A 20,465-nucleotide genomic window follows, 5' to 3' on the forward strand; every position below is an offset into this window, starting at 1 on the left:
GATGAATATTCATGAATATTTATCTTATGCTAGTCGACACATACAGTTACATTTAGCTATCAAGCTGCAGCATTTATGATGCTGCACTATGCTGTAGCATCATAAATGCTGCAGCATAGTGCAGCATCATAAATGCTGCACTATGCTGCAGCATTTATGATGCTGCAGCTCGTGGTAAAAATGAGTCAATTTTTTAAAATAAAGTGTTTATCAGAAAACCTAAAGATCAAATCAGGATTGATTTAACACCAGAGACAGAAAAATAGAGCAAAAGGTGATTTGAACTGCAGTTGGAACAATTATTGACAATATATACAGGGGTTAAAGTTCATCAATAACTGGTTCAATCCTCCATTAATCACAAACACTGAAAAATAAGTTGATTAAATTCATTAAAAATGTCCAAATGCTGATAAAGATCCAGTTCAGTTTCACCAAACCAAGAACCAAAGTACTGAAGAGGGAGTTGGGAAAGCATTTATTGATTTAATATAGATCAGATATTGACTCGATCAATATCTGCCGATAACAGATATTGATCAGTTATCGGCGTTTGATTCATCAATTTCAACCTCAAATGATTCGTTGACACATTTTCAACTTTGGTTCTGACTAGAATTGGATGATTGTTTGCTGATTGATCATTGATTATGGACCAGAAATCAACCATTCTGACTATAATCCATCGTTGACGTAGCATCCTGTGCTATCAGGTCGGCTAACTCCAGGTCAGTTAGCGTTAGCAGTTAGCGTTAGCAGTTAGCGTTAGCAGCTCATCGTCTGGTCTTGTTCCTTAATAGTTCCTCCCATAATGTTGTTGTTCTCTGATGGATCAATAAAAGCAGCAACGTGGCGATGGGGTTCAGCCTCGGCCACAGACCCTTTCCTGAATCTGATAATCCACATTAATCTTAATCCTGGCAGAAGTGATTCATACAGACTGAAACAACCTATAATCTGATTATTAAAGCCAATCTGTCCAGAGCTCAATAAAGATATTTCCAACACATTGAATCAAAAGCCTTTTCAGCATCTAAATGACTTTATTGATTCTGTTTAACCTTTGACCTGTGAGGTCAGGAGTCCACGTTGTCATGGGTTTGATGTTGATGATAAAACCAGATTAAATCTGATCTGTGTCTGTAATTCCTGGGATTATAATATTTATCCAGTGTTGCTGCAGTGATCCTGTAATCAATGTTTCAAACTGATGTTGGTTTATGAACCACATCCAGTTTCATCTTTACCAGGTTTAGGAATCACTGACATCTCTGCTCTGATCCAAGATGGCGGCGTTTCCCCTCCACAAAGTTCTGATCAAATCAATCCTTCAGCAGCCGCTCTGCCGGGTCGCCTCCTCACCTGCCGTCTGATTCCCTTTCAGTCTTTAATGACTTTATTGATCAGTGATTAGTTGTTAGTGGATGATTTTGATCTGTTCCTATCGATGGTGAATCCAGAGCAGCAGCAAAAACTGCATGAGGCTGAGAGCAGAACTGAGTGGAGGATCATTCAACAGATTCTCATGTGTTTTAGAGATCGGTGTCTTTATCTGTTGGATTTTAATTTATTGATAAATCTATTAGTTGCTATCAGTTTCTTTGCTTTGATCTATTTCCATAATAGTTGAGTTGAATAAATTTATCCTTTTCCTCCATCTGGTTTCATAGAAACAGTTTCTCCTTGTTTCTCTGATTTGTTATTATTATTATTTTCCATACGTTGTATTTGTAGAGATTTTAGTTTTCTAATCTTTTAAACATTTCTCTCTTTCTCGTTAGAGAACCAGATAATTAAAGTTTTGCTTCGTCCCATAAAATCCAGGGAGAAAAATCCTCTGTGTTGTTCTGGTTCAAATCATCTTTGAGTCGTTTTCCTGAAATCTGTTAAATTTAGTGTCATTAATAACTATAATTATTGTTGATTCTCCACAGGGTTTCTTTGGTTCATGACCCAAAAGGGTCCGGCCCTTTCCAGGCCCTGGTCTATCCCTGGTCTTGCGCTGGTCCGGCCCGGATCTGGCCCTGGGCTGGCCCGGGTCCGGTCCTGGTCTGGCCCGGGTCCGGTCCTGGTCCGGCGCTGGTCCGGCCCGGGTCCGGCCCGGGTCCGGCCCTGGTCCGGCCCTGGTCCGGCCCGGATCCGGCCCTTTCCTGGCCCGGGTCTGTCCCTGGTCTTGCGCTGGTCTGGCCCGGGTCCGGCCCTTTCCTGGCCCGGGTCTGTCCCTGGTCTTGCGCTGGTCCGGCCCGGATCCGGCCCTTTCCTGGCCCTGGTTTTGCCGTGGCCCGGCCCTGGTCCGGCCCGGATCCCGCCCAGGTTCGGCCCGAGTCCGGCCCTTTCCTGGCCCGGGTCTATCCCTGGTCCTGCGCTGGTCCGGCCCGGATCTGGCCCTGGTCCGGCCCTGGTCTGGCCCGGGTCCGGTCCTGATCTGGCCGTGGCCTGGCCCTGGTCCGGCCCTGATCCGGCCCGGGTCCGGCCCTGGTCTGGCCCTGGTCTTGCGCTGGTCTGGCCCGGGTCCGGCCCGGATCCGGCCCTTTCCTGGCCCTGGTTTTGCCGTGGTCCGGCCCTGGTCCGGCCCGGATCCGGCCCAGGTTCGGCCCGAGTCCGGCCCTTTCCTGGCCCGGGTCTATCCCTGGTCTTGCGCTGGTCCGGCCGGATCTGGCCCTGGGCTGGCCCTGGTCCGGCCCTGGTCTGGCGCTGGTCCGGCGCTGGTCCGGCGCTGGTCCGGCCTGGATCCGGCCCTTTCCAGGCCCGGGTCTGACCCTGGTCTTGCGCTGGTCTGTCTCGGGTCTGGCCCGGGTCCGGTCCTGGTCTGGCCCGGGTCCGGTCCTGGTCTGGCGCTGGTCCGTCCCGGGTCCGGCCCGGGTCTGACCTGGTCTTGCGCTGGTCTGGCTCGGGTCTGGCCGGTCCGGTCCTGGTCTGGCCCGGGTCCGGTCCTGGTCTGGCGCTGGTCCGTCCCGGGTCCGGCCCGGGTCTTTGCCAATCTCATAAGTATATTTTAAAATGACCATTTCCAGTGGGGTGGCAGTAGGGGTGGCAAGGCCTCTGTTGGGGGTGGCAAATGCAATCCCTGCCACCCCTCTGTCTCCGCCTCTGCTGTCTGAGACGTTTTAATTTTGCTGGAGACCAGAAAATGATTTTAGTGAAAGTTCCAGTTTCATATCAATATCTGATACTTTGAGTCCAAAATGTTCCTAATAATCATTACTTACTGTCAACACATTGAATCAGGAGATTCTCTATGATCCATGCAGCAGAAAATGGATCCCAACATCTTCTAGTTACTGGAGAAATTTCACTGCTTCATCATGAAAAATGGACCCAAACACTCTGGTTCTGGTTCTGTCCACCATGATCCATATCATCACTATAGTAGATCAGACTGATGGACTGAGAGTTTATCAGTCTGTCTCATCTCAATGTGTGCAGACATATTAATGAGGATCATCTGCAGATCCTGGGTCACCTGGACCCGGTTCTGACCCAGTCCAGACGGTTCAGACCGGAAGGAGCAGCAGGACCGGTTCTGCTGCTGCTCTGCAGGACGACCAGAACAACATGAAGCTTTTAGCTGCAGCAGGTTGACGACTGTCCACTTTCTACTTTGTTAAAGCATCAAATCCAGCAGATGAACGGAGACAGAACTGGAGCATCATGTGTTTGTTCTGCTCCCAGTTTCCTCTGTGGCAGCATTTAATAACCTGCTGCTGGGAAACATGTTTCTATACAATATATTACTATTATTCATGATGATGCAGCAGATAGTGGCTCAACAAACCCAGAGATGCCAGAGGTCCACAGCAGCTGGACTTCCTGTTCTGCTCACTTCATTTAGAACTCACTTCCTGCTTGATCTAAACGGTCTAGTCCAAGTCAGAGCTGTGAGCAGTTCCTCCTCCTCTCCATCATCTCCAGTCGTTTCCTTCATTCAGCTCAGTCAGCCTCTTCATCAGCTGCTGCAGAGAAACTGAACTTTCCTTCACTGATGATAGAAGATCTTCAACATCTGACTGCAGCTGAAGGTCTGAGGACATGAAGCCTGGACCAGAACCTGGACCAGAACCAGAACCAGAACCTGGACCAGAACCAGAACCTGGACCAGAACTAGAACCTGGACCAGAACCAGATCCTGAACCTGGACCTGGACCAGAACCTGGACCAGAACCAGAACCTAAACCTAAACCTGAACCTGGACCAGAACCAGAACCTGGACCAGAACCTGGACCAGAACCAGAACCAGAACCTGGACCAGAACCAGAACCTGGACCAGAACCAGAACCAGAACCAGAACCTGGACCAGAACCAGAACCAGAACCAGAACCAGAACCTGGACCAGAACCAGAACCTGGACTTTAACCAGGAACTGCACAGATTCTCTGTGGGGTCAAACTCAGTAGATATTGATCAGATGATGATCAGATGATGACATCACTGTTATCATATTTTAGTCTGTTTATGATCCAGATTGATTTCATTAGAACTGAATTTATTTCTTCTCTAATCACAGACTTGGTGACTGTTCGCTCCAAAAGGCTGAATGTGAAGTTTTGGCCTCGGCTCTGAAGTCCAACCCAGATCTGACTGAACTGGAAATAAATCAGATCTACATGTATAAAGGTGGAGAATCTGATATGAAGCATCTGGTTGAGATCCTGGAGAATTCAGTCAGTAAAGTGAAGCATATGGGGTTTGTTTTCTCTATTTATTCAATAAAATCATTTATTGATTCTTTAATCAATAGTTAATCAATTTAATGTTAATATATATTATTTTAAAACAACTGTTTAATCATGAGAATAAAATCTCTAAAACTTTTGACCTTATTAATTATTTTCTTATTTCAGACTTTGAGATTATTGAACTTTGTTTTTCATTTTTTCTCTTTAAAATGTTTTTGATGAACAAAATGAGTAAAATAATTGAAATGCTGTGAATGAATGATGGAGATGTTTCAGTTTGGTAAAGATTCAGATGCTTTTATTTCTGATTCTTTACATCAGAATGAAATGTTGATCCTCCAGAGCCACAAACACTGACGAGTTCAAATCCTCATTAATGAACGTCTAAGAAACCACTGATTGTAGAAAAGCAAATCTAGATGCAATGAATGAAAGTGAGGTTTGCAGCAGCAGCAGGTTCCTCAGCTTTGTCCTGAGGCTGTGGTTCTGTTGGGCCGGGTCAGAGAGGAACCGTCTCCTGAGGAAATAATGGCCTCCATTGGCTTTCAGCAGCTTTATTAGGAACCCAAAGGCCATTAATGAAGAACCTGACTGGTTCTGATCCAGTTACCAAGTCGGGTCTGATGATCAGGAACCAGCAGAAATAGCTCAACTCATCCAGACTGATAGAAAACTTTGAGTTTCTTTGTTGATCAAATGTTCTGGTTCTGCTGGTTTGGACTCTTTAAACCAGTTTGACTGGATCAGATGTTAGAATCAGTTCATCATGTTTCTTTTACATTCAGGGAAATTAATTTATACATTTTATTATTGATTTGTTTATATTTCAGTTTTAACTGCATCCTGTTGGTTCACATCTTTTATTCTTTATTCAGATTGAGTGGCTGCAGTTTCTCAGAGACCAGCTGGACGTCTCTGTTCTCAGCTCTGAAGTCCAACCCGACCCATCTGACAGACTGGGCCTGATCAGAACCAACCTGGAAGATTCTGGACTGAAGGATCTCTGTGGTTTTCTACAGACTGAAGGCTGCAGACTGGAGATATTGGTGTATGTAATGATATAATTATTGATATTTCTGTGAATAATTCTATATAATTGATCATCAATCAAAGTTCATTTCTTCTGATCTAATCAATATTTTCTGAGTTTGTTCCTGGATCCAGAGTTTAATTTAGTTTCTCTGTGTAACTGAGTTGGACCTGCTGATCTGAGGTCAGAACAGGACAGCATTCGGACCCCAGTGTGTAGAAATCCCCCTCAGGTCAAGCAGGTCAAAGGTCATCCAGTCTAGAAAAGTGAAATCCTGGAATCTGACAGGAACAAATCAATAATCAATGATTGATGCTTCAACACTTTGATCAGAACCTGGAATGATTTTACTGACTAAAATCCTCCAACACATCATGACCCAGTACCAGGTTCTGGTTCTGGTTCTGAAGTCAGCAGGTCTTTATTGGAGCAGCAGCTTGTTGGCATTAATATTCATGAGAATCTTTAACTGGTTCTGTTGGACTGGTTAACCTGCATCCTGTTAGTTCACATCTTTTATTCTTTATTCAGGTTGAATGACTGCAGTTTGTCAAAGATCAGCTGTGATTATTTGGCCTCAGCTCTGAAGTCCAACCCGACCCGTCTGACAGAACTGGTCCTGAGAGAAAACAACCTGAAGGAATCAGATGTTCAGCAGCTGAAGGATCTTGTAAAAACTTTAGAGTAAGTAAATGTTTGCAGTGAGTCCAGCTGCTGTCAGCATATTGAACTAAACCCAGTCAGCATCAAAGCAAAGATCCAGTGTTCCCAGTAAAGCTGCAGCTTCTCAGTGGGAGGAGAATGGTTCAGACTTCCTGATTGGACACAGCAATCAGCCAATCAGGAGCAGCAGCTTGCTGTGTTGTTGCTGTGTCCATGTCTCCAGGACGTCCAGCTGGACTCCAGCGTCCAACATGTCTAGAGACAGTGGTCCTCATTCATCAAACAGCAGCAGATCTGATCTCAGACCTGCTTGTTCTCTCAGTTCAACAGGAAACAACTGATCAGGTTCATCTTGGTCACAGCTCTGAGATCAGTCTGACTGGAAACCATCTACTGGATGTGCTGCGTCACTGACTGCTACTGGAAACACTCACTGATCTGCTCTCCTTCCTTCTTCTCTCTGCAGGTTCTGATCTCTGTAAAGTAGAGAACGTCTCTGTGTCCTGCTGATCCTCACAGGTTGAAGCTGCAGCAGTTTGAGTCTAAAGAGACTCTGGATCAAGATGATGACCTTTGACCTCAGAACATTTTCTATTTCAAATATTTTCCAGACGTCGATTGTTGAAGATTTTCAGTTTTATTTTTCATCTGATCTGTTTGATGATCTGCAGGAACAAAAGAGAGAAAAATACTCTGAGTTTGTTAGAAAAGTTGAATTGAGCAAAAACATGAAGCATAAATTTCATTAAAAAGCTTTAAAGAGTTTGTTAATGGGACAAAATGTCATTTTATTCTGTTGAGGTGAAAAAAGTTGATCTAAAATCAGACATGATAGCAGCTCTATAGATTCAGAGCCAAACAGTAAAACTTCCTCTGGATCTGTGGCATTAAATCCACTTGAGATCCAGACGTCCTGACCAGATCCTGCAGAGAAAAGAAACAATATTTGAACGTGGATCATTTGGACTCGGCTGCTTGGATGTGTGTTTGGATTTGAAAGGTTTTGTTGTGAAGCAGAAAGTTGATGAAGTTCACAGTGAAGACGACTTCAGTCCACCTGAAACCTGGTTTCACTCAAACGTCTTTATTCACTTTAAGTTTCTGATGCAACAAGAAGGAAGAAAAGGTCAAAGGTGAAACAGAGATCGACTCCATGTTGCTCACAGATGTGATGGGATCAGTTTGCACAGCTGTTGTTCAAGGAGAACAGTTTTATTTTCCTGCTTTTGTTGATGGATGCAAATTTGCATCAGAAGATGAGAAAATAACTTTCTGTGGTTTATTTGTGTGGATTTAAAGTGGAACAAGTTTAAAGAAAAACTAGAGGAGAAACCTGAGCCAGCGTTCTGACAGACCAAACACTGAGGAAGCAGAGTTTGCATCGTCAAAGTGACGAAATCATCTGAATGTTGTGACTCGTTTCCCATCAAATCCCTGACAGGAGAAGCAAAACCTCACGTCTCCAACATGAAGCTGCAACAGGATGCAGAACTTCCACCGAGCGTCACGTCACTCACAGCAGATCAGGAGCCTCGCTCTTCTCCTCAACACCGCCTAAAACCTGGGACCAGGGGTTAAAGGTCATCTCCTGCACCTAGTGCAACATTTCACTTCTTATGAGAGCGCGTCTCAGTTTAGAGGCCAAAACCAGCAAGAAGCTTCAGAGTTTTCCTGCAACGTAGCTCTGGTCTATGGCTTCAGTGAGGCTGGTTTTACTGAAGATGTGTTCAGGTACGCAGGAAAATTCAGCGCTGAGACAGACGGGACGAGCGACTCCACCTCTGATGATGCTTGGACAAAAGTTTATATGTTCATGAGATGAAACAGTTAATTTTCCTCACATATCAGGACATTCTCCATCGGTCATCCTGCCGTCGTTCTGGATTTATTCATTATTTACATCATCAATAGAAATTGTTCAACCAGATGTTTCTCTTTGTTTTAATTTTCACTGTTATAAAGTCAGATCAAGTCAGCTTACATTAGTGTTGTTAAATAAGAGTCACTGCAGGATTTTATTCAGTTTATTAGAAATAAAACGTCTTGTAAAGAGTTTATTACAGCAGCTTTTTTTTATAATTTTAAACAGTTTTTAAAATAATAAAGAACAGTTGTTTCTTATGTCAGCTGGTTGTTTTTTCTTGATATTTGAAGCTTTTTCACACTTTCATTCTCAAAATTAACAACAGTTAATATTTCTGGGATTGTTACACAATAAAATGTAGGATTTTTTCAAACTAAATTTCCATCTATTGTAAAATAAAATATTACTTTATAAGTAGTTGTTCACTTTGTATCTAAATTATTCTAATAATTAATCTCTATCTCTAATAACATACATGTATGAAATATATAAATTATTATTCACAGGATTAAGTTAATATAACTGTCATTAGAAACTAGTGAAAAGTTTAAAAGTATTAGTTTTATGATGGTTGATTGAGTTCTTACTGCCCTCTGGTGGTGAACTATCATAACTACAGACATTCTTCATATAAATTGTTAAACCGGATGTTTGTTTTAATGTAAAATTTTATAACGTCAGATCAAAGTTAACTCCAAACAGTGAATCAAAATATGTCTGAATAATAGACAGAAATCTGTGATAATGACTCGGGATGTCTTTTAGTTTTTCTCTAAACTCCACATTAATGGATATTAAACATAAATAATGCGCATTATCAGGGCTGTAGTTCCCACTAAGGCCACCAGAGGGCGTAAATACCCCGCTCTGAATATAGAGGTGAGTTTGAAGAGCTGCAGCTGGTTTCTGGAAATCAGTGTTTTATCTGTCAGTGTGAACTAGAAGCATCTCCACAGAGACGAAAACATCCCGCAGAGACTCTGAGCGGAGCTAACGATGCTAACAGACTAGCAGCGGCTTCAGAGGAGCTGTGGTTCTTAAAACTGGAGCTTCAGCTCAAACAGAGCTGAAACAAACTCTGGTTTAGGCGATAAGATGCTGAGCTTCCGGTCTGAAGGTAGGAAAATATTTATGAAAAGTTAAATTATCCTGCAAACAGTCAGAATAATGTTGATATTTAGCTGCAGAGCCGCGAACTGAACTATTAATATCAGAGCAGGGCGGTTTCTGCCCTCTAGCGGACACAGATGATAATTACACCTACTTGATAAAGTTAGAGCGTTTACAAACTACATTCACTTCCGGTGAGTACTTTCACATTAAGAGCCATAGAAACGAGTTCCTCTGTTAGCTTTCATTTGAAATAAGACATTTTACTTCTGTTGTTTTTCTCTCTGAAACAATAAACTGTTATTCAAAAGCAAATTAAATTTTACTCATCTCAAACTGAAATGATTATCAATTCATAAAAGTATTTTAATAATATTAAGAGCCATCTTTGACCCGGTTCCATCTCTGACCCGGTTCCATCTCTGACCGTTCTCTCTGACCCGGTTTCCTCTGACTCTCTTGCGTTCATGAAATCAGTTCCTTCATTCAGAGACTCAAACTGAAATGTTCTTTAGTGAAGAAGAAACTTCATCTGGTTCTGATGTTGAAGCTGCAGCTTGAATCCGTCTCAGGATTCGGATCAGAATCCAGTTATCACCGATCAGCATCACTGTGGCTCCAGAACCTGGCCTATCTCTACCTGTGCAGGCCGGAGAGGCCAAGAGGTCAGAGGGCAGAACCAGAACTGGACTGGTGCCGTCATGTCGATGTTTTTTAGATTTAATCTAAAAATTAAAGATTAAATCTCTCTAATATAAATTAGAGAGATTTTAGATTCTCTCTAAAGTCTCAATTTTAGAGATTCTCTGGAGATAAAACAGAAAATTACAGTTGGAATAACAAAGGTCAACAGTTTGAATTATGAGACAAGAGTTTGTGATAATTTATTAAAGAATGTGACTTTTATACTAAAAGGTGTGGAAAGAAGAATCCAGTCAAACTTTTGCTGTTCTGCCAACAAAGTTTATTTATTGAGTCATTTGCACCAAAGCAGCTTTCAAAATGGCCGCCCTTACATCCAGCAGTCCATCAATTAACCAGTGAAGCCCCGCCTCTCAATTTGCCCGGCCAATCAAAGTGCAGCCGGTTCTATAAAGAGCTGTGTTTGAGGCGGGCCTCTTCTTTAGCAGAATCCCAAGATGGCTGCCGCAAAGGACTCACCCTGAAGGTAGCAAACATTTCACAGACAAAGACTCATTTACACGCTGGAATTCAACAAGTTTTAGAAAAACTGAGTCCTTCCTAACAGAGACATGAAGTAACACGACAATGACCTGATTTCTGGAGCCTCGGCTCAAAACTCTGAGCTAAATAGAGGCTAAAAGCAGCTCAAGGTTCTGAAGCTACGATTCATAAGATGCAGGAGGAGAAACTCTGGAGAGTTTTTAGTTATTTAGTAATAAACTTTTCACAGTATTGCTGCATTTCATCTGCCATATATAATTATCAATAATGACTTGTTCATCTCTTTCCAGGTGAGCTGTGGTCTCCACTGGATGCAACAGCCAGAAGAGAAGCAGCACCAGTGCAGCAGAGGGCGCTGTTCAGGTGAGCGGTACCTCACCTGAAACCCACCGGAGGAGACAGGAAGTGATTTCATGTGTCCTCAACTCCTCAGGATGTCGATTGACTTCATACTTGCTGCAGCATCCAGTAAAAACAGAATCGGTTCAAACTTTGGCACTTTGCTGTTCAGGCCAACAGCTTTAGGTCTGTTGGACTTAAAGCTCAGAGTTTCTCTTTGAATAACTATATTTAAATAATTTTTCAGTTTCCAGTCTGCCATTTTCACCGTCTCTCCCAAAGGAGAGCGTCTTCATTCCCGCCTCCCAGATGGTTGTAGCTCTGTAAGGTGATGGAGTTCAGGGCTGAGAGCTTCCAGCCTCAAATACTCACATGTTCAAGTTTAAAGAACGACTTCAAAACTAAAGTATAAAGAATCTAAGAACTGAAATCGCCCCAAAAACAAATGATTGAACAAATAAAGCAAGCTGAGCCTGATGAACCAGATGTATCTGGCTCTGTTTGTACTTGTATGACTTTGTTAGCAGCTTTGACCTCTCAGTCTGAGAAGAGTCTCCTCTGAAGGAGAATCCTTTTCCAGATCAAACTCATCCAGATCTTTTTCTGATGACGGTAAGATGAAGACCAGAGCCGACCACCGAGCAGGAGACAGTTTACCAGAGGACAGACGTCCTGAACTCAGAGACTGTTGGATCTCCTCCACTAGAGAACGATGGTTCAGTTCATTCAGACAGTGGAAAAGGTTGATGATCTTCTCTACAGGCAGATTGTCGCTGATGTTCTTCTTTATGTACTGAACTGTCTCCTCATTGGTCTGAGCTGCTTCCTGTCTGTGTGTACGAGTCTCTGATTGGTCTGCAGCGACAGACCCAGCAGGAAGCGGACGACCAGGTCCAGGTTTCCATTTGGACTTCTTGAACAGCCATCTACTGCTCTGATGAATCATTTGTTTCTGTTCTTCACTGCAGTTCTGTTTCCAGGATGTTGAAGAAAAGTCCTAAATCAGTAACTGGCAGAGTGAGAGAAACGAAAACCTGCTGCTGGTGTTGATGTGTCAGTTCACTGGAAAAGGTTTTCACTGGAAAAGGTTTTCACTGGAAAAGGTTTCACTGGGTGTAATTGTGACGTGCAGAAGAGAAATCCTGAACCAGGAAATATTTCAGTTTAGTTAAGATTCCTCAGATATTCCTGAGCTGAAAGCTGCGACACTTTGTGTGAACATTTGTGGAAAGTAGTTTCAGTTCATGAGGTTTGAATGTGAATCTGAGTCGCCTTTTCTTGTTTTTCTCCGGGCAGAGGAGACGTGGAGATCAGCCTGGCTCCTGACGGTTCCACTCCGACCCAGATCTACAGAAACAGGTCGGTTCTAAGGTCCGGTCCAAACGACTCTCTGGACCCGAAACGCAGCAGAACATTCCTGCATCCAATCAAATGCGATGCAGACGTGCAAACATGCAGGAGAAATGTTGCAACCATTCAGCTCAAAAGGAGAAATTCGTAACAGACACAGAGTCTCTTTACAGACAGGAATATAATATTTATATATGTAACGTAGAAGCGACGGCCATTTTAGACAGTTTAACGTCTGGATGCAGCGATCCGATGTTTCGTATTGACCATCTGAATTCATTTAAAACGGTTTTATGATTTGAAAACTGGTGTAAAAGTTGTGGATTATAAATGTAGCTGATAGCAGCATCAGTGCAGCTGAATCCACCAGAAGCTCCAGTAGTTTAATAAATAATAAAGAAACAGATGAAAGCAACAAGTTGACCAACTCAGTTCAACATGTCGATAAACGGCGACAAACATTTGAAACGGTTCAGAAAGTCCGATTAGTAATTCTAAGTAAAACGTAAATTAAATAACGAAGCATTTTAAACATAACTGCCTCTGGTCTAGTTAAAGCTCACAGATGAGCTACTTTCTGTTTTGCTTTTGTTTTTAGTGCATCATGGAGCTGGCAGATGCGCTCCACTACAGAGACATCAAACCAGAGAACCTGTTGCTGGGAGGAAACGGGGAGCTGAAGATCGCTGACTTTGGTTCTTCTGTTCACATTCCATCTTTAAGGTATGTGCATGCTGACATGTTAGCATGCTCTGTAGTCATTTCAGCTCTGACATTGTGTTGTTCTGTCCATGCAGGAGGTCCACCCTGTGTGGATCGCTGGACGACCAAACTCAGGATGAGAAGGTGGACCTGTGGAGTCTGGGGGTTCTTTGCTATGAGTGTCTTGTTGGAAAACGTCCATTTGAAACAAAAAGTCACGATGAACCTACCGTAGGATTTCTAAGGTAAGAATGCTGATGAATGCAATAATTCAATTCCTAATTTTCACAGGAGTTTTATCCAAATATTTGAGCTTTTTGGAGCACAGAGATCCAAAATAAAAATCTTTTAGGCAGACGGACCAGCTAACATGTTGTTAATATTTATTATTGGTGTAGGTGGAGTACAGTTCCCCTCCACATGCTTCCATTAGTGCCGGAGCTAAAGACTTGCTGGCCAAGCTGCTGCAGCCCAACCCCATGCACAGGTTGCCCATTGAAGGCGTCGTCTCCCATCCCTGGGTCCTCAAACGCTCCACCAAGACGCCCACGACTTGTGAGTCATTTCTGAGTACGTCTTTCCCAGCACCGGCTCCATCTTCCGTGTCCAGGATCCACTGATTTGGAAGGACAGTTATCAATATTTTAAAAGTACATGACAGCCAAGAGGAATCATGTTAATAAAAGTCATCCTTTCATGTTTTGAATTTTTTGGGGGTTTGAATTCTGTTTCTGTAAACATATTTACACACGAGAGGAAAGAGAGACAAATTAGCTGTAGATTTTTTGGTGGAGATGTTTTTAATCCAGCAGAAATTGAAGGGAGATTATCCCCATTTCTGAACTGAAACATGTGTTCTGAACTTTTAGATTTATTTTTCAAAAGAGTATTAAAATGGTAAAGCAGCAGTCACATTGAAACATTGAAGTATTATGGATATATGATTTTATGTTGTTCCTTTTAGTCTGCTTCCAGGAAGACGTCCTGCTCCATTTTTGTCACTCTGCATGACTTGTAAGATTTGATCCTTTTCTTTATGCTGAACAAAATGTGTTTATTTGTCAAGCTGAAACGTCCGAGGGGTTTTGTTTGAGTCCAACATTTTTGCAGGGAAAGTCAATTATCTCTGCAGGTTTTCCATGAAAACTAACTGGTAAGTCGTTGTCAGTTTGAGATTTTCTTCCCTCTGTGTCCTTCTAGATGAGACGCAGCCGCGGGAAAACAAAAAGACCAATGTTCACGTCCTCTACGGAACCAGAGAGACGGACTTTCAGACGGGGAAACAGCCGGAGACCATAACAGAACAGCCTTACCTCTGGTCATGTGCTCGGCCTCGCACATTCTGGGCGAGCCGTTGAACGCCAGGCAGCTGTAGCGACCGCTGTCCTCTTGCTTTGAACTCCTGCGGAAAAGCAAAACTTCAACTGGGAATCCAGAAAATGAACCACCTGGCAAAACTAAATGTTATGTTTGAATCACGTTTTTCTAGCATATTTTAGACCAAAAGTAGTAAAACAAAGTAAGGCGTCTGGTTCAGAATGCTGGCGCTCACATTCTCACTAAAACCAGAACCATGGAGCGGTTCTAAGGTAGAACACTTTCAAATACTCTTACCACTGAAATACATTAAGGACTTGTTGCATCAACCTTCCAGACCACCCAGGTTGTGGTCTGTTCTGCATGCTGATAAGCAGCATTCAGCTTCTACTCACTGCTAACCTGGAACAAACTGTCAGAAGATGAAACCCTGAGTGAAAACTCATCTGCTTCGCCTGGTTTTAATGACGTAAAGCACTTCCAGCTGTCTCCTGTGTGTTATACAAATGAACTTGGACTCAGTTTGAGATGTTGAAGCAAAAAGAGGTTCTATATAGATGGTCTGAATTTGAAAACATTTAAAATCCTGCATATGATAAACTGTGTTTAACCTCAGTTTAGTAAGATTTGGCTTTAAAGTAGACGGTCATAAACGCTCGAGCCGCCTTCTGTTTCTCCCTCATCTGCATGTTGATTAGATGGGTCGCGTTGGCGTGACGAAGCTTGCTGATTGACTTGTTGTCCTTGAACCAGGAGTACGTGGCGGGCGGGACGCTCTGCTGGTCCCGACAGCGCAGCCGGACCGCCGAGCCCGTCACCACCGAGGCAGGGACTTCGCATGTGGGAGTTTGTGGGGGAACTGGGTGACAAAATAAGAAAGGGTGAGTCAGAACTTTGGTTTGTCCCAAAAAAACCCCAAAAAATCAGTTTATGTTTCTTCCTTACCCAAGACGTTGAGGGTCACATTGGTCTCGCCCAGGCTGACCGTGTCCAGAGACGCGCTGATCTCGCAGCGGTGCTCTCTGTTGTCCTCCTGGGTCACTCTGTGCAGGGTCACTCTGCAGGGTCACTCTGTGCAGGGGGGTCACTCTGTGCAGGGTCACTCTGTGCTGGGTCACTCTGTGCAGGGTCACTCTGTGCAGGGTCACTCTGTGCAGGGTCACTCTCTGCTGGGTCACTCTCTGCTGGGTCACTCTGTGCAGGGTCACTCTGTGCAGGGTCACTCTGTGCAGGGTCACTCTGTGCTGGGTCACTCTGTGCTGGGTCACTCTGTGCTGGGTCACTCTCTGCTGGGTCACTCTGTGCTGGGTCACTCTGTGCTGGGTCACTCTGTGCAGGGTCACTCTGTGCAGGGTCACTCTGTGCAGGGTCACTCTGTGCAGGGTCACTCTGTGCAGGGTCACTCTGTGCAGGGTCACTCTCTGCTGGGTCACTCTGTGCAGGGTCACTCTTTGCAGGGTCACTCTGTGCAGGGTCACTCTCTGCTGGGTCACTCTGTGCTGGGTCACTCTGTGCTGGTCACTCTGTGCTGGGTCACTCTCTGCTGGGTCACTCTGTGCAGGGGGGTCACTCTGTGCAGGGTCACTCTGTGCAGGGTCACTCTGTGCAGGGTCACTCTCTGCTGGGTCACTCTCTGCTGGGTCACCGTCGTCCGACCATGGTTGCTCAGCCTTCGAAGGGACCTGGGAGGAATGTTGGAAGGTCTTGAAAGCTGAGAACATTGCAGAAGAAAGACTTTGCAATTTTTTATTCTTTTCCCCCACAGTAGCAAATTCAGCTGCAGTCAACTTTACTCAGAGCTGGTTTTAAGTCAAAACAAGTGAAGTGATATTGAACTGAAGGGATGTTTTCTCAGTGAATCCCAACTAAAGCATAATCGTCGAACTAAAATCGAAACCTAAAGTGACAAGGTTGCAGTTGTAGAGGTTCTGAAACAGAACAGAACGGAGGATTTGGTCCAATTTGCAGAAAAGTTGGGTATGATGAGTGGATTTGCATCAATGATACTAACTTAACTTGCCAGTTTCATAGTGTTAGCATTCAGAGCTGAAGCTCAAATAAACATGCTTCTTAATGAAGCAAGAGCCACAACTGGCTAATGAAGTGGAGGAGGTGGCAATAGGTCAAAGACAATCATTAACAGGATCTGCCTGCTGAGAGCTTGTGTTCATTACAATTCAGACTTAAAGATGGAAGGTTAAACTTCCACCACACCACTGACCTTCATCAGTAGTTGATGATTAAATCAGCTTATCTGATGTATGGGTGGGACGCAGCTGGGATTAAAATGAACCTCTGAAGCTTCCGTCAAAGTAGACGAAGGAGACATCTTTTGTCTTCTTCCTCCACTCGATGCGCGGGTTCGGGTCTCTGTCTGTGTGGAAGAGGCACAACAACTCTGCATCTGAAAGGTGGGAGAGCGGGACCAATCAGAGGCCTCCATTTTAATGGCCTGATCTTTTTATATCTGCCTGCTTTACTGTCGTGCAGAAAGTGGACAGAGGTGTTTTCTTTGCTTGTTCTCCTCCTTTCCTCTCCTGAGAACTCCTCCACCTCCACCTTAGGTCTGTTGATTGACACGGCTACAGGAAGTGAAGGGGAACCTGGAGGAAGAACACAGTTTCCTGCTGAAAACATCTGGTGCCATTAAAGGTTTAACAGTTAACTGTTTATTGTACCAGAATTCAGAAGTAAGAAAGTAATCATCAAAATTCAACCAAAACCTGACCAAAGACAAACCAGGAGGCTAATGTCAGTACAAAAAGCTGATATTCACATTTTCTCCCAAACCAGGCTTTTTTTTGACCTGTTGGTTTACTAAACATAAGACATGCAACAGATGCAGAGTTCAGTTTCGAGCCGAGTCACTGGACAGTTCCCATGTCCTTGTAATGATAAAGAAAACATTTACACAGTGAAGCACTGGATCATATTTGAGATGACACTAAAGCAAAGGAAACAAAGTGGCATCGTGATTGTGATGAGTAGGTTTCTGAGGATGATGAGCAACTTAAGGAAGCTGCTGCAAAGGTCATTAGAATAACCCCTGGGGTCATAAGGTTCATTATGAGAAGGATTGTGACAGGAAAACATGTTTATATTTGTTTGTGCCATTGTCACTGAAGGCCTCTCTACATAGGTAGAGATATTTTCAGAGCAACAGTCTACTGAACTAAAACAAGACATGAAATTTCAACAATGTTAGACAATCTGAAACACTAAAGTGACCAAAAACTGAACTCTGACTGAAGTTTTCATAAAAACATTCCATATGCACGTTGAGAAAACCTTTTCTAACGAGAAAAATAAAGATATTGTCAAAAAAAAGACAGAAAGGCAAAAAGAAAAGAAATATATATATATTCATACACACCACCGTAAAGTCTTAAAATAAATTAAAACTGATTAAGTTACAGCAAAAACATTTATTCCACAGTGAGAGAAGTTTTGGAGTTAATGCTACACAAGCTCCTAATGATTGCTTAGATATGAGCAAGCTGTGTATTTCTGTAGTTCTCTCAGTGAGAAGACAGGAGCTTGATTTGTTTTCACCTGCCATAAACCAGAAGGATTGTAGTGTGTCATAACAAGATGTGACCACGAGAGGGCGGTGGAGAGACAGTTTCTGGCGAAAACCACCTTAGAAAGAGAGTCAGTGAATCATCTTGTTCAACATATGTTGTGAACAGGTGTAGTGAGGATCACGTGATGTTGTTGGTGATTATAGATCAGCTGTTGCTCACCTGGGTGATCTTAGTGAGTGGGTGATGGGGGAAGGTTTACTTTTGCTGACCGCATCCATTTAGCACATTTTGTCTTTATTCACTGTTTTTTCTACGGATCCGTTTTTATGCTGTGTGGACACTGTGAAGTTTTGGATATTGACAAAATAAATAACTTAAATGCAACTTGGATTGCTCTTTTGATCAGCTGGCGCGTCAACAAAGATTCCCCTATTCAGCCGCTCGGCGACCTGGTTTGGCAGTCGCTAATATTTGTCAGCAAAAAAGTAAAAAAAACAGCGATAGAAACAACAACGGAGTTTGTCTCACAGCTGGACGCCAACGCGAGCCCACGCCACCGCCACGACGCCCGCGAAAGAGAATCGTTTGACAGGGAAGTAGAAGACGACAGTGGTATGTAACCCAAATGTTTGGTGCTGCGTAAAGCTTTTAATCGCAGTTTGGTTCTGCCACATGAAGCTGTTGTGGTGACACGCCCCCCGCTACGTTTTGCTGTGGGAATGCCGAACCTTGGTGTGCGAGTGTGTGCTGTGGCTCTGCGTGCGTTCAATAAAGTTTAAGGACGTTTTCTGAAAGTTTCCTTTATTTGGATAAAAATGAGTGGATTATCTGTTGTCGAGAAACCTGATAAGGATAAAAGAACGATCGTTCTCACTGAGAAAGCTCTCGCAAATAAAATTGAAACTCTCCAAACAGAGCGGAAAAAGCATGTGAAGAAAATGAAAAGTGTAACTTCATCTCTGAAAGAGCTAATGCAAGATGATAAGAATTATTCACAAGTAAAATTACTGCTGGATGAGTTGACACACTTGTTTAAAGATGTCATTGTATTGCATGAATCCTTGATGCCTTTAATTCCTCCTGATGAGAAAGATAAACAGAATGCATGGTTTTCAAGTATCACTGAATACAACCAAGGATTTATTGAGGATGTTGAATTATGGCTTTCTGAAATAAAGAAATGTTCAAGCAGACCATCCTCTGACATTAAACTGTCACAGGAAACTCCATCAGGAGAAGTGGAGGTTCAAGAACAAATGGAGCCTCAGTTGTCTGCCAATCTCCAGCATGACATTCAAGATGATGTGTTGCCATCTGACAGTGTTTCAAATCAAGGAAGCAGGTCTAGCTCCAAAGTATCTTCAACTTCATCTGCACGTCTCAGAGCAGAAGCTGAAATGGCAGCTTTGCTCGCGCGTCAAAATATGCTCAAAGTAAAACATGCTATTGAAGAACAAGAGGAGCAACTTAGGAAAAGGAAAGAACAGCTTCAACTTGAAGCAGAAATAGCTGCAACTGCTGCAAAAGTAAATGTGTTGAAAACTGGATCTGCAGTGCAAAGCTCAGCTTCACAGAAATCTAATGGTATGGAATCCTATTTAAAACAAAAGAAATGCTGTTGAAACTCTTAATGCTAAAATGTTTGTTCCACAGACAAAGAGAAATGCAGTTAATGAAAATGCAGAGCTTCAAATAAAAACAGTGCAACAAAATGTGACAAAGAAAAGGTTTGCACCTTCTTGTTTTGGACCTACTCGTCCTTTAAGCGGAACATTATCAAATATGCCGCTGCAGCAAGTTGCCCAATCAGCAACCAATGAAAATCTGTTATCCATTATGGAGAAACAAAATGAATTAACTTGCATGTTGGTTCGTCAACAAAGTCTGTCTTCGCTACCCAAAAGAGAAATTCAACCCTTTGATGGCGATCCACTTCCTTTTCAGGCCTTTATGCGCTCATTTGAACAGGTCATTGAATCAAAGACTGATGATCCTGACGATTGCCCGCATTACCTCGCACAGTACACCAGGGGGCAGCCAATGAACTTGTCAAAAGCTGTCAACATATGTCTGATGGTGGTGGATATGTAAAGGCAAAGACTATGCTATATGAGCATTTTGGAGATGGATATGTTATTGCATCTGCTTACCTGAATAAAGTTCATTCGTGGCCATTGATTAAATCAGAAGATGGAAAATCTCTTCAGGCATACTGTTTGTTCTTACGTGAGTGTTGTAATGCAATGGAGGATCTTCATTATCTTTCTGAATTAAATACACCTGCTAATATGCTTGCTGTGATTAAAAGATTGCCATATAAATTGAAAGATAAATGGCGAACAGTAGCATGTGACATTCAGGAGAAGCAGCATCAAAGAGCAACATTTTTTGACATTGTTTGCTTTATTGAGCGTCAAGTCAAAATTACTACAGATCCTGTCTTTGGAAAGTTAAGTGATGCTCCATTAATAAATTCATCAGCTAAGAGCACAGATGGAGGGAAACGTTTTTCTCGTCCAAGAACTTCAGGAAGTAGTTTTTGGCATCACTACCTCTGCTGTTGAGAGAAATAATCCATCAGAGGCTCAAGACCATCACACTGATGTGAAGATTTGTGTTTTGCAAAGGTGGACACAAACTGGAGTTATGCTCTCTTTTTGAAAGGAAACCTCATAATGAGAAGATTTTATTTCTTAAGAGAAATG

At 43.1% G+C, this 20,465-nt stretch overlaps 2 pseudogenes; both read left to right on the forward strand.

The window, feature by feature from the left end:
- The window catches only part of LOC129354700 (NLR family CARD domain-containing protein 3-like), a 53,224-nt pseudogene extending 46,084 nt beyond the window's left edge, over window positions 1-7,140 (forward strand).
- A 4,889-nt stretch (window positions 7,141-12,029) lies between these two features.
- LOC129354739 (aurora kinase A-B-like) lies at window positions 12,030-14,282 on the forward strand (annotated as a pseudogene).
- Window positions 14,283-20,465: the final 6,183 nt, after the last annotated feature.

The sequence above is a fragment of the Poeciliopsis prolifica genome, unplaced genomic scaffold (genome assembly GCF_027474105.1).
Source record: "Poeciliopsis prolifica strain line A6 unplaced genomic scaffold, Auburn_PproV2 SCAFFOLD116, whole genome shotgun sequence".
Lineage (NCBI taxonomy): Eukaryota > Metazoa > Chordata > Actinopteri > Cyprinodontiformes > Poeciliidae > Poeciliopsis > Poeciliopsis prolifica.